The sequence below is a fragment of the Bos grunniens genome, chromosome 4 (assembly GCF_055505025.1).
Source record: "Bos grunniens cultivar Pamir isolate PY7600 chromosome 4, Bosgru_T2T1.0, whole genome shotgun sequence".
In the NCBI taxonomy this organism is placed as follows: Eukaryota; Metazoa; Chordata; class Mammalia; order Artiodactyla; family Bovidae; genus Bos; species Bos grunniens.
The window spans coordinates 115,321,956-115,334,862 of record NC_141168.1 but is presented as its reverse complement, the minus strand read 5'-3'; the positions used below and the strand labels follow the sequence as shown (position 1 = coordinate 115,334,862).

Below are 12,907 nucleotides of genomic sequence, written 5' to 3'. Positions count from 1 at the left end.
AGAATCAATTAACAAAGACCTTGAAGAATTAACGAATAAGTATACAGACACAAACAACACAATTACTGAAATTAAAAATACTCTAGAAGGAATCAATAGCAGAATATCTGAAGCAGAAGAACAAAACAGTGAGCTGGAAGATAAAATGGTGGAAATAACTTCTGAAGAGCAGAATAAAGTAAAAAGAATGAAGAACTAAGGACAGTCTCAGAGATCTCTGGGACCATATCAAACACACCAACATTTGAATTCCAAGGTAAGGAGCAATGGCTGCGCTTTGCTGGAGCAGCCGTGAAGAGATACCCCACGCCCAGGGTAAGAGAAACCCAAGTAAGACCGTAGGTGTTGCAAGAGGGCATCAGAGAGCAAACACACTGAAACCATACTCAAAGAAAACTAGTCAATCTCATCACACTAGGAACACAGCCTTGTCTAATTCAATGAAACTAAGACATGCCTGTGGGGCAACCCAAGACGGGTGGGTCATGGTGGACAGATCTGACAGACTGTGGTCCACTGGAGAAGGGAATGGCAAACCACTTCAGTATTCTTGCCTTGAGAACCCCATGAACAGTATGAAAAGGCAAAATGATAGGATACTGAAAGAGAAACTCCTCAGGTCAGTAGGTGCCCAATATGCTACTGGAGATCAGTGGAGAAATAACTCCAGAAAGAATGAAGGGATGGAGCAAAAGCAAAAAGAATACCCAGCTGTGGATGTGACTGGTGATAGAAGCAAGGTCCAATGCTGTAAAGAGCAATACTGCATAGGAACCTGGAATGTCAGGTCCATGAATCAAGGCAAACTGGGAGTGGTCAAACAAGAGATGGCAAGAGTGAATGTTGGCATTCTAGGAATTAGCAAACTGAAATGGACTGGAATGGGTGAATTTAACTTAGATGACCATTATATCTACTACTGCGGGCAGGAATCCCTCAGAAGAAATGGAGTAGCCATCATGGTCAACGAAAGAGTCTGAAATGCAGTACTTGGATGCAATCTCAAAAACGACAGAATGATCTCTGTTCATTTCCAAGGCCAACCATTCAATATCACAGTAATCCAAGTCTATGCCCCAACCAGTAACACTGAAGAAGCTGAAGTTGAATGGTTCTATGAAAACCTACAAGACCTTTTAGAACGAACAGCCAAAAAAGATGTCCTTTTCAATATAGGGGACTGGAATGCAAAAGTAGGAAGTCAAGAAACACCAGGAGTAACAGGCAAATTTGGCCTTGGAATACGGAATGAAGCAGGGCAAAGACTAATAGAGTTTTGCCAAGAAAATGCACTGGTCATAACAAACACCCTCTTCCAACAACACAAGAGAAGACTCTACACATGGACATCACCAGATGGTCAACACCGAAATCCGATTGATTATATTCTTTGCAGCCAAAGATGGAGAAGCTCTATACAGTCAGCAAAAACAAGACCAGGAGCTGACTGTGGCTCAGATCATGAACTCCTTATTGCCAAATTCAGACTTAAATTGAAGAAAGCAGGGAAAACCACTAGACCATTCAGGTATGACCTAAATCAAACCCCTTATGATTATACAGTGGAAGTGAGAAGTAGATTTAAGGGCCTAGATCTGATAGACAGAGTGCCTGATGAACTATGGAATGAGGTTCATGACATTGTACAGGAGACAGGGATCAAGACCATCCCCGTGGAAAAGAAATGCAAAAAAGCAAAATGGTTGTCTGGGGAGGCCTTACAAATAGCTGTGAAAAGAAGAGAAGTGAAAAGCAAAGGAGAAAAGGAAAGATATAAACATCTGAATACTGAGTTCCAAAGAATAGCAAGACGAGATGAGAAAGCTTTCTTCAGTGATCAATGCAAAGAAATAGAGGAAAACAACAGAATGGGAAAGACTAGAGATCTCTTCAAGAAAATCAGAGATACCAAAGGAACATTTCATACAAAGATGAGCTCGATAAAGGATAGAAATGGTATGGACCTAACAGAAGTAGAAGATATTAAGAAGAGATGGCAAGAATACATAGAAGAACTGTACAAAAAAGATCTTCATGACCCAGATAATCATGATGGTGTGATCACTCACGTACAGCCAGACATCCTGGAATGTGAAGTCAAGTGGGCCCTAGAAAGCATCACTATGAACAAAGCTAGTGGAGGTGATAGAATTCCAGTTGAGCTATTTCAAATCCTGAAAGATGATGCTGTGAAAGTGCTACACTCAATATGCCAGCAAATTTGGAAAACTCAGCAGTGGCCACAGGACTGGAAAAGGTCAGTTTTCATTCCATTCCCAAAGAAAGGCAATGCCAAAGAATGCTCAAACTACCGCACAATTGCACTCATCTCACATGCTAGTAAAGTAATGCTCATAGTTCTCCAAGCCAGGCTTCAGCAACATGTGAACCGTGAACTTCCTGATGTTCAAGCTGGTTTTAGAAAAGGCAGAGGAACCAGAGATCAAATTGCCAACATCCACTGGATCATGGAAAAAGCAAGAGAGTTCCAGGAAAACATCTATTTCTGCTTTATTGACTATGCCAAAGCCTTTGACTGTGTGGATCACAACAAACTGTGGAAAATTCTGAAAGAGATGGAAATACCAGACCACCTGATCTGCCTCTTGAGAACTGGACATGGAACAACAGACTGGTTCCAAATAGGAAAAGGAGCACATCAAGGCTGTATATTGTCACCCTGTTTATTTAACTTCTATGCAGAATACATCATGAGAAACGCTGGACTGGAAGAAACACAAGCTGGAATCAAGATTGCCAGGAGAAATATCAATAACCTCAGATATGCAGATGACACCACCCTTATGGCAGAAAGCGAAGAGGAACTTAAAAGCCTCTTGATGAAAGTGAAAGAGGAGAGTGAAAAAGTTGGCTTAAAGCTCAACATTCAGAAAACGAAGATCATGACATCCAGTCCCATCACTTCATGGGAAATAGATGGGGAAACAGTGAAAACAGTGTCAGACTTTATTTTGGGGGGGCTCCAAAATCACTGCAGATGGTGACTGCAGCCATGAAATTAAAAGACGCTTACTCCTTGGAAGGAAAGTTATGACCAACCTAGATAGCATATTCAAAAGCAGAGACATTAATTTGCCAACAAAGGTCTGTCTAGTCAAGGCTATGGTTTTTCCTGTGGTCATGTATGGATGTGAGAGTTGGACTGTGAAGAAAGCTGAGCACCAAAGAATTGATGCTTTTTGAACTGTGGTGTTGGAGAAGACTCTTGAACGTCCCTTGGACTGCAAGGAGATCCAACCAGTCCATTCTGAAGGAGATCAGCCCTGGGATTTCTTTGGAAGGAATGATGCTAAAGCTGAAAGTCCAGTACTTTGGCCACCTCATGCGAAGAGTTGACTCATTGGAAAAGACTCTGATGCTGGGAGGGATTGGGGGCAAGAGGAGAAGTGAACGACAGAGGATGAGATGGCTGGATGTCATCACTGACTCAATAACGTGAATCTGAGTGAACTCCGGGAGTTGGTGATGGACAGGGAGGCCTGGCATGCTGTGATTCATGGGATCGCAAAGAGTTGAACACGACTGAGTGACTGATCTGATCTGATATTGAATTATAGGGATCCCAGAAGAAGAAGAGAAAAAGGGTATGAGAAAATTTTTGATGAGATTATAGTTGAAAATTTCCCCAACATGGAAAAGTAAATAGAAAATCAAGTCCAAGAGGTGCAAAGAGTCCCATACACCATAAACCCAAGAAGAAACATACCAAGACACATACTAATCAAACAAAGATGAAACACAAAGAAATAATATTAAAAGCAGCAAGGGAAAAGTGAAAAGTAACATACAAGGGAAACCCCATAGACTTAACAGCTGATCTTTCAGCAGAGAGATTTTCCAGGAGATCCCCAGTGGGCTGCCATTTCCTTCTCCAGGGGATCTTCCCAACCCAGGGATTGAACCCGGGTCTCCTTCATTGCAGACAGGCGCTTTACCATCTGAGCCACAAGGGAAGCCCATATTTAAAGTACTGAAAGGGAAAATTCTACAACCAAGATTACTGTAGCCCACAAGGATCTCATTCAAAATTGATGGAGAAATAAAAAGCTTTTCAGACAAGCAAAAGTTAAGAGAATTCAGTACCACCAAACCAGCTTCACAACAAATGTTAAATGGACTTATATAGTCAAGAAATGCAAGAGAAGAAAAAGATCTAAAAAATCAACCCCAAACAATTAGAAAATGGCAATAGGAACATATATTTACTTTAAATGTATTAAATGCTCCAACCAAAAGACACAGAGTGGCTGAATGGATAGAAAACAAGACCCATCTATATGCTGTCTACAAGAAACCCACTTCAGACCTAAAGACACATATAGACTGAAAGTGAGAGGATGGAAGAATGTATTCCATGCAAATGGGAAGCAAAAGAAAGCTGGAATAGCAATACTCACATCAGACAAAATAGACATTAAAATAAAGAAGATTACAGGAGATAGGAAAGGACACAACATAATGACCAAGGGACCCATCCAAGAGGAAGACATAACAATTGTAAATATCTATGCACCGAACATAGGAGCACCTTAATCCACAAGACAATCACTAATAGACATAAAAGGAGAAACTGACAGTAACACAATAATAGTAGCAGAGTTTAACACCTCACTCACACCAATGGACAGATCATCAAAACAGAAAATTCATAAGGAAACACAAGTCTTAAATGATACATTAGATGAGATGGAACTCATTGATATCTTCAGGACATTCCATGCAAATGCAGAAGAATACCCCTTCTTCTCAAGTGCACATGGAACATTCTCCAGGATAGACCACATCTTGGGTCACAAATCAAGCCTCCGTAAATTTAAGAAAATTGAAATTGTATCAAGCATCTTCTCTGACCACAATGCTATGAGACCAGATATCAATTACAAGAAAAAAACTGTAAGAAACAGAAACACATGGAGATTAAACAACACATTTCTAAATAACCAACAGGTTAATGAAGAAATCAAAAGGGAAATAAAAAAATTTCTAGAAACAAATGACAATGAAAACATGACAACTCAAAACCTATGGGATGCAGCAAAAGCAGTCCTAAAAGCGAAGTTTACAGCAATACAATCCTACCTCAAGAAACAAGAAAAACGTCAAATAGACAGCCTAACTTTATGCCTAAAACAACTGGAAAAAGAACAAAAACACCCCCAAAATTAGTAGAAGGAAAGAAATCATAAAGAATCAAGCAGAAATAAATGAAAAAGAAACAAAAGAAACAATAGTAAAGATTAATAAAACTAAAAGCTGGTTTCTTGAGAAGATAAACAAGATTGACAAACCCTTAGCCAGACTCACCAAGCAAAAAAGAGAGACGAATCAAATCAACAAAATTAGAAATGAAAAAGTAAAGTTTACAACAGACAATAAAGAAATACAAAGGATTATAAGAAACTATTATGAACAACTATATGGGAATAAAATAGATAACCTGGAAGAAATGGATAGATTCTTAGAAAGGTTCAATCTTCCATGACCAAACCAGGAAGAAATAGAAATTATGAGCAACCCAATTTACAAGCACTGAAATTGAAGCTGTGATCAAAAATCTACCCACCTCCCCCCCTCAAAAAAAAGAAGCCCAGGACCACATGGCTTCACAGGATAATTCTATCAAACATTTAGAGGGGAGCTAATGCCTATCCTTCTAAAACTCTTTCAAAAAATTTCAGAGGAAGGAACACTTCCAAACTCATACTACCAGGCTACCATCACCCTGATACCAAAACCAGACAAAGACAACACAAAAAAAGAAAACTACAGGCAAATATCAGTGATGAACATAGATTCAAAAATCCTCAACAAAATTTTAGCAAACAGAATTCAGCAACACATCATAAAGCTCATACACCTTGATCAAGTTGCATTTATTCCAGGGATAAAAGGTTTCTTCAATATATGCAAATCAATCAATGTGATATACCATATCAACAAATTGAAAGATAAAAACCATATGATCATCTCAGTAGATGCAGAAAAAGCCTTTGATAAAATTCAGCACCTATTTATGATTAAAACTCTTCAAAAAATGTGCATAGAAGGAACCTACCTCAACATAATAAAGGCCATATATGATAAGCCTACAGCAAACATTATTCTCAATGGTGAAAAGCTGAAAGCATTCCCCCTAAGACCAGGAACAAGACAAGAGTGTTCACTGAGCCGCTGTTATTCAGCATAGTTCTGGAAGTCCTAGCTACAGCAATCAGAGAAGACAAAGAAATAAAAGGAATCCAAATCAGAAAAGAAGAAGTAAAGCTCTCACTGTTTGCAGATGACCCAATACTGTACATAGAAAACCCTAAAGATACTATCAGAAAATTACTAGAGCTAATCAGTGAATTTACCAAAGTTGCAGGATACAAAATCAATACACAGAAATCACTTTCATTTCTATATACTAACAACGAAAAGTCAGAAAGAGAAATTAAGGATCAATTCCATTCACCATTAGGAATAAACTACCTAAGGAGATGAAAGAACTGTACACAGGAAATTATAAGACACTAATGAAAGAAATCAAAGATGACACAAACAGATGGAGAGATATTCCATGTTCCTGTGTAGGAAGAATCAATATTGTGAAAATGACTATACTACCAAATGCAACCTACAAATTTAATGTGATCCCTATCAAATTGCCAATGACATTTTTCACAGAACTAGAACAAAAGATTTCACAATTCATATGGACACACAAAAGATCCTGAATAGCCAAAGCAGTGTTCAGAAAGAAGAATGGAGCTGGAGGAATCAACTTTTTGACTTCAGATTATACTACAAAGCTACAGTTATCAAGACAGCATGGTACTGGCACAAAAACAGAAATAAAGAACAATAGAACAAGATAGGATGACCAGAGATAAACCCATGCACCTACGGGTACTTTATTTTTGACAAAGGAGGCAAAAATATACAATGGGGTAAAGACAGCCTCTTCAATAAATGGTGCTGGGAAAATTGGACAGCTACATGTAAAACAATGAAATTAGAACACTTCCTAACACCTACACAAAGATAAACTTGAAATGGATCAAATACCTAAATGTAAGACCAGAAGCTATAAAACTCTTAGAGGAAAACCTAGGCAGAACCCTCGATTACATAAATCAAAGCAAGATCCTCTATGACCCATCTCCTAGAGTAATGGAAGTAAAAATGAAAGTAAACAAGTGGGACTGATTAAACTTAAAAGCTTTTGCACAGCAAAGGAAACTATAAGCAAGGTGAAAAAAGGCAACCCTCAGAATGGGAGAAAATAATAGCAAATGAAACAACTGACAAAGGATTGATTCCCAAAATATACAAGCAGCTCATACAACTCAATGCCAGAAAAACAAACAACCCAATCAAAAAGTGGAAAAAAGACCTAATCAGACATTTCTCCAAAGAAGACATAGAGATGGCTAACAAACACATGAAAAGATGCTCAATATTGCTCATTATTAGAGAAATGCAAATCAAGACTACAATGAGACATCACCTCACACAGGTCAGAATGGCCATCATCAAAAAGTCTACAAACAATAAATGCTGGAGAAGGTGTGGAGAAAAGGGAATGCTCTTGCATTTTTGGTGGGAATGTAAATTGATACAACAACTATGGAAGACGGTATGGAGACTCCTTAAAAAACTAGGAATAAAACCACCATATGACCCAGCAATCCCACTGCTAGGCATATACCCTGAGGAAACCAAAATTTAAAGAGACACATGTATCCCATTGTTCATTGCAGCACTATTTACAATAGCTAGAACATGGAAGCAACCTAGATGTCCATTGACAGATGAAAATGGATAAAGAAGTTGTGGTCCATATACACAATGGAATATTACTCACCCATAAAAAGAAATGCATTTGAGTCAGTTCTAATGAGGTGGATGAATCTAGAACCCACCCCCCCCAAAAAAGAAAAAAGATCATGAATAAGTTTCTAGGACTGAAAATTTGGTTTCACATTTGAAGAGTCAACATTTTAATTTACCACATTAATAGGACAGAGAAAAGAAATCATATAAGCATTACAACTAACAGTAAACAAAACTGTTATCTGCTATTTAATACTTATTAATAATTTTTTTAAAAAATCAGTAAACTAGAAATAGAAAAAACTTCCTAAATCCCATAAGTAGCACTTAACAAAATATTAGTATTTTTGGCAGAGATTAATTTTAAGGAATTGACTCACAAAACCATGGGGTTTGCAAGTCTGAAATCTGCAGAGCTGGTCAGAAGGATAGAGACACAGGGGAAAACTGTTGTCTCTAAAAGAAGGCTGCAGGCAGATCCTCACTTCCTTGGGAGATCTCAGTGATTTCTCTCTTAAGACCTTCACCTGATATCTGGCTGAGGCCGACCCACATCATGGAGTGTAATCTGCTTTATTCATGGCGCACTAATTTAAATGTTAGCCACATCTAAAAATTACCTTTACAGCAATATCTAGACTGATATTTGACCAAAAACTGGGCATCATGGGCCCAGTCAAGTGATGGGGCCCATCACACCCACTGTTCCCACTTATATTTGATACTTCATAGGCAGTTGACAAGATGGTTGGATGGTATCACCAACTCAATGGACATGAGTTTGGGAAAGCTCAGGAGATGGTGAAGGACAGGGAAGCCTGGTGTGCTGCAGTCCATGGGGTCACGAAGAGTCATACATGACTGAACGACTGAACAAGACAAGATCAAGAGGCAGTCATAGCCAAAGTTATAAAGGCAAGAAAAATAAAAAGATGTGAAATGGGAGCAGAGGAGAGAGGTAAAACTAACAATTATTCACAAATTATGTAATGGTATATGGAGAGAAATCCAAAATAATCTACAAACTATTAGAACTAATAAGCAAACTTATTAACATCACCAGACACAGGATCATTATACAAAAATGATTATTTTCTGTATACAAGTAATAAATAGAAATTTAAATTTCAAAAAAAAAAAAAAAAAAAAGAACACTAATAGAACATGAGCAAACCTTTGCACAGAAAAAGACTAAATTTTGCCAATAAAAACTAAAGATCCAAATATACAGGGGGAAATAATCCAAGATAAGGCAGCAACCTAAGTGTCCATCAACAGATGAATAGGGAAACAAGATGTGGTATATATACATTGGAATATTGCCCAGAGATTAAAAATAATGAGATAATGCCATCTTCAACAATGTGGGTGGGCCTAGAGGGTATTATGCTTAGAAATAAGTCAGACAGAGAAAGACAAATACTGTATGATATCACTTACATGTGGAACCTAAAAACTAAAGCAATTGAAGGTATATAACAAAAGAGGGACAGACTCACAGATATAGAGAACAAATCTGTAGTTAGCAGTGGGGACAGGAAAGGAGAGAGGGGAAAGCTGAGAGTAGGGGATAAAGAGGTACCAACTACTACAATGTATAAAGTAGACAAGCCACAGAGAGACACTGTGCAGCACTGGGGATTATAGACATTGGCTCATAATAATTTTAGAAAGAGTAAAATGTTGCACACCTGAAACTAATATAAAACTGTAAATCAACTATACTTCAGCTTTTTTAAAGCCAAAAAAGTCAAATTTACAGAGGGAAATATAGTCAATCCTTGTTGTTTACAGTACTTATGTTCTATAAAGTCTGCAAACACTGGTTTAGTGAGTACTGACCATTGCTCTTCGGGGAAATTTGAAGTTAGATTACTGTTAATCTCTGGTCACAATATTTTTGTCAGGTGGTCAATATATAACCTTGTTTTAAGTGAGCTTCTATTTGAAGACCCCTTATTTAATATGTTAATGATTCATTGATGTTGAACTCACAACTAACATTGTATAGCTCATGACTAAACACAGATTCACCAATGTGTAATTTCTCCACAAGATGCATCACAATCTCCTCGTGCTGAGGAGCCCCAGGCATCACCTTAGCATTACACTTGGGGACCATTTTAAACAGAAAAATTACCAACAGAAAGCACAAAACTTTGAAAAACACGGCACTGAATTTACTGTGCAAAGGATGCTTGTTTACTACTAGTGCTAATGCTGAGACAAGAGGCAGAGATTGCCTTGCTCTCTCTCATCCAGGAACTCAAAACCATCACCCCTCTGATCATGCCCACAACAACCCCAAAATGCCACAAGTATCAACTTGGTGCTGACAAATTTTAGCAACCAGGTAAATTAGGAAATACAGATTTCACAAATCAAAAGAATCAACTGTACCACCTTCAAGGACTGGGAGACTAAAAAGTCAATTCTTAAATTGATCTATATATTCAATGAAATCTCAACAGGCATCCCAGTAGACTTTTTGGTGGAAATCAATAAGCCTATACAGCCTATTCTAAAATTCATGTGGGAATTCAAAGAATTGGAAATAAAGACAACCCTGACAAAGATGAAGCGGAAACATTTACACCTCCGGCTAGAAAGGCTTGCATAAAGCTAACTGATTGAAATATTGTGCTATTGACGAGAAGACAAAAAACAGCAGCAGTGGAATAGATAAAATCCAGAAACTGATGCACACAAACACAGCCATCTAGTATGCAACAAATATGTCATTTCAATGCACCACCACAAATCAACAAAAATAAATAACCCAATTTTTAAAACGGGCAAAACTTCGTCTAGATCCTTCAACAACAAAAAATCCAAATGATCAATAGCATATGCTAAGGAACTCAACATCACTGACCAGCAGGAAAATGCAAAATAAAGCCAATGAGATACAAAACACACCTATTAGAATGAAAAAAATCTTTTAAACTAAGGCCAAACCTCAGAGAATGTAGATAAACTGAAAGGCTCATAAATTGCTGATGGAAATATAAGCTGAAACAATCACTTTGGAAGACAATTTAGCAGCATCCGCTAAACTGTGTGTGACCCTGTCAGCCAGAAATTCCTGTCATATACCTAACAAAATGCCTAAAAATTCACTCAAAGACATATACAAGAATGCTTATAACAGTTCTGTTCATTATAGCCCCAAACTGGAAACAACCTAGAAGTCTGTTAAAAAAAAAAAAAAATAGGATGGAAAAATAGACTCTGGTTTATTCATACAATGAAATGCTGTACAGCATACAGCAAACACAACACAACCACGAATATGAACACGACAAATGTTTTATTGAGAAAATGAAGACCAACACAAAATACGGTGTAATTCTACTAATACAAGCATCTACAAGAGGCAAAACTACATTACAGTGACAAAGTCAGAATATAGGTAAACTTTCAGGGGAGGGTAAAGAACTGGTGGGGACTGCAGAATGGCTCCTGAGTACCAGGAGTATCTAGAATATTCTAGAATATCTAGAATATTCTAGATCTAGATTTGGATGATGGCTGCACAAGTGTGAATGATTTATAAATGAGCATCAAGTTCTACACTTAATATTTATTACACTTTATAATTACTTTAATACACTGTTTATTAAATGTTTCTGAGAGAATTTAATTTTTTTTAGCCTAGAATTCTCTGACTTGTCAACTCGGCAATTACATATGAACAATACAGGGGTGCCCACTCACCCTTAAACAGTTGAGAAATCCAAGTACTTCTTTCTCTGCCTCGAAGACTGAGGAATTGATAAACGATTCATTCAAAGACAGGAAACTGTCATAGTCTGAATGGAATTGGGATTCCAAACGCTAGTTCTTTTTATCCCCTATGTTGTTGATACTGAGCAGGATCCCATGGGGCCCCTGGGCTGGGAAGCCTTTCCGCCTCCTCCATCTCTTGATTATAGGAAACAGATTTCACTCACTCTCCATGGTCTTTGCCTGAGTTCTAATGGGCAGATTCAAACACTTGCTAATCAGGGAAGGCAGAGGATGAAGAGATAAGAGAGGAACAGCCAAGTTAACAATAGTGCAGCCTTGGGGTAGGGTCCTGGTTCCCCCTCAAGGGATAAGCTTCACAATATCTCTGAGCTGTTAGCAAAGGCTGAAACCTCCCCCAAGTGGAAAGTTTAAGGATATGCTGCCCACAAGCATGTAGACTCCAGACCAGGTGGAACCAAAAGGTTGATGATCCTGATTCACCAGTAACCAATCAGAAAACTATCCACCAGCTGATCACTCCCTCTTTGAACCATTACTATAAAACTCCTCACTATGCCCACCTGTGACACAATTTTGAGGGCATTAGCTTGGTGTCTCCCTTTGCCTGGCAAAGCAATAAGACTTTTCTATTTCACTCACAGTTGCTAACAGAGGACAGCTGCCACCAAAGCTTCCTGTGCTAAATGAGAAATGGGGACACAACTTAGCCTTTGAGATGGAGAAAGAGGCATTGCAGTTCCTCATCGTATGACCTTCACTGAGCTGGAACTCACAGGAATTTGCTGAAGACCAGGGGTCAGAACAGGGAGACATGATCCAGTGTCCCTGGCTAGAAAGACTCCATGCCTCTGGCCACCACTGGGAATGACCAGGCCCATAGTGCTCAGAAGTCAGTCCCAAGCCAAAGAGCCAGGTGTGGGCCACTGACCAAGGGTCCCGTTCAGGATGCGCCCCTGCAGCCAAAGCAGTGCCAGGCCCACCCCCACAGGACTTTCCCTCCGCTTAACCAAGAGCTCAGGGGACTTCTTTCCCACCAAGTAACCTGAAAACAAACTAACACAATAGCGAACACAACTCTGTGATGTAGAAAAGCCCAAACCTAGTCTAAGGGGCTGGGGGCATTGTGGCAATGGAAGTTTCACAGATTAGAGTCATTCAAGCCAGGACCTCGCGTGTTTCAAGACGGTCATGGCGGGTGTGTTGGTTTCCCCCCGCATTCTGCCTTCCTTCCTCACACCTCCGAATTCCAAATCTCCAGCCAGGCCAAGCTGCTCACCCTGGTTCCACCCTCACCTCCAGGGCTGAAAGCTCTGATCAAGAG

The 12,907-nt window shown here is 38.9% G+C and overlaps 1 long non-coding RNA gene across 1 annotated transcript in view; it reads right to left on the bottom strand.

Moving 5' to 3' along the window:
• LOC147374725 (uncharacterized) overlaps positions 1-11,727 on the bottom strand; it is a 49,236-nt gene extending 37,509 nt beyond the window's left edge. Inside the window, exon 1 of the long non-coding RNA XR_015163035.1 lies at positions 11,554-11,727. This is a non-coding gene — a long non-coding RNA (uncharacterized LOC147374725). The remainder of the gene's footprint in view (positions 1-11,553) is intronic.
• Between the last annotated feature and the right edge of the window lie 1,180 nt (positions 11,728-12,907).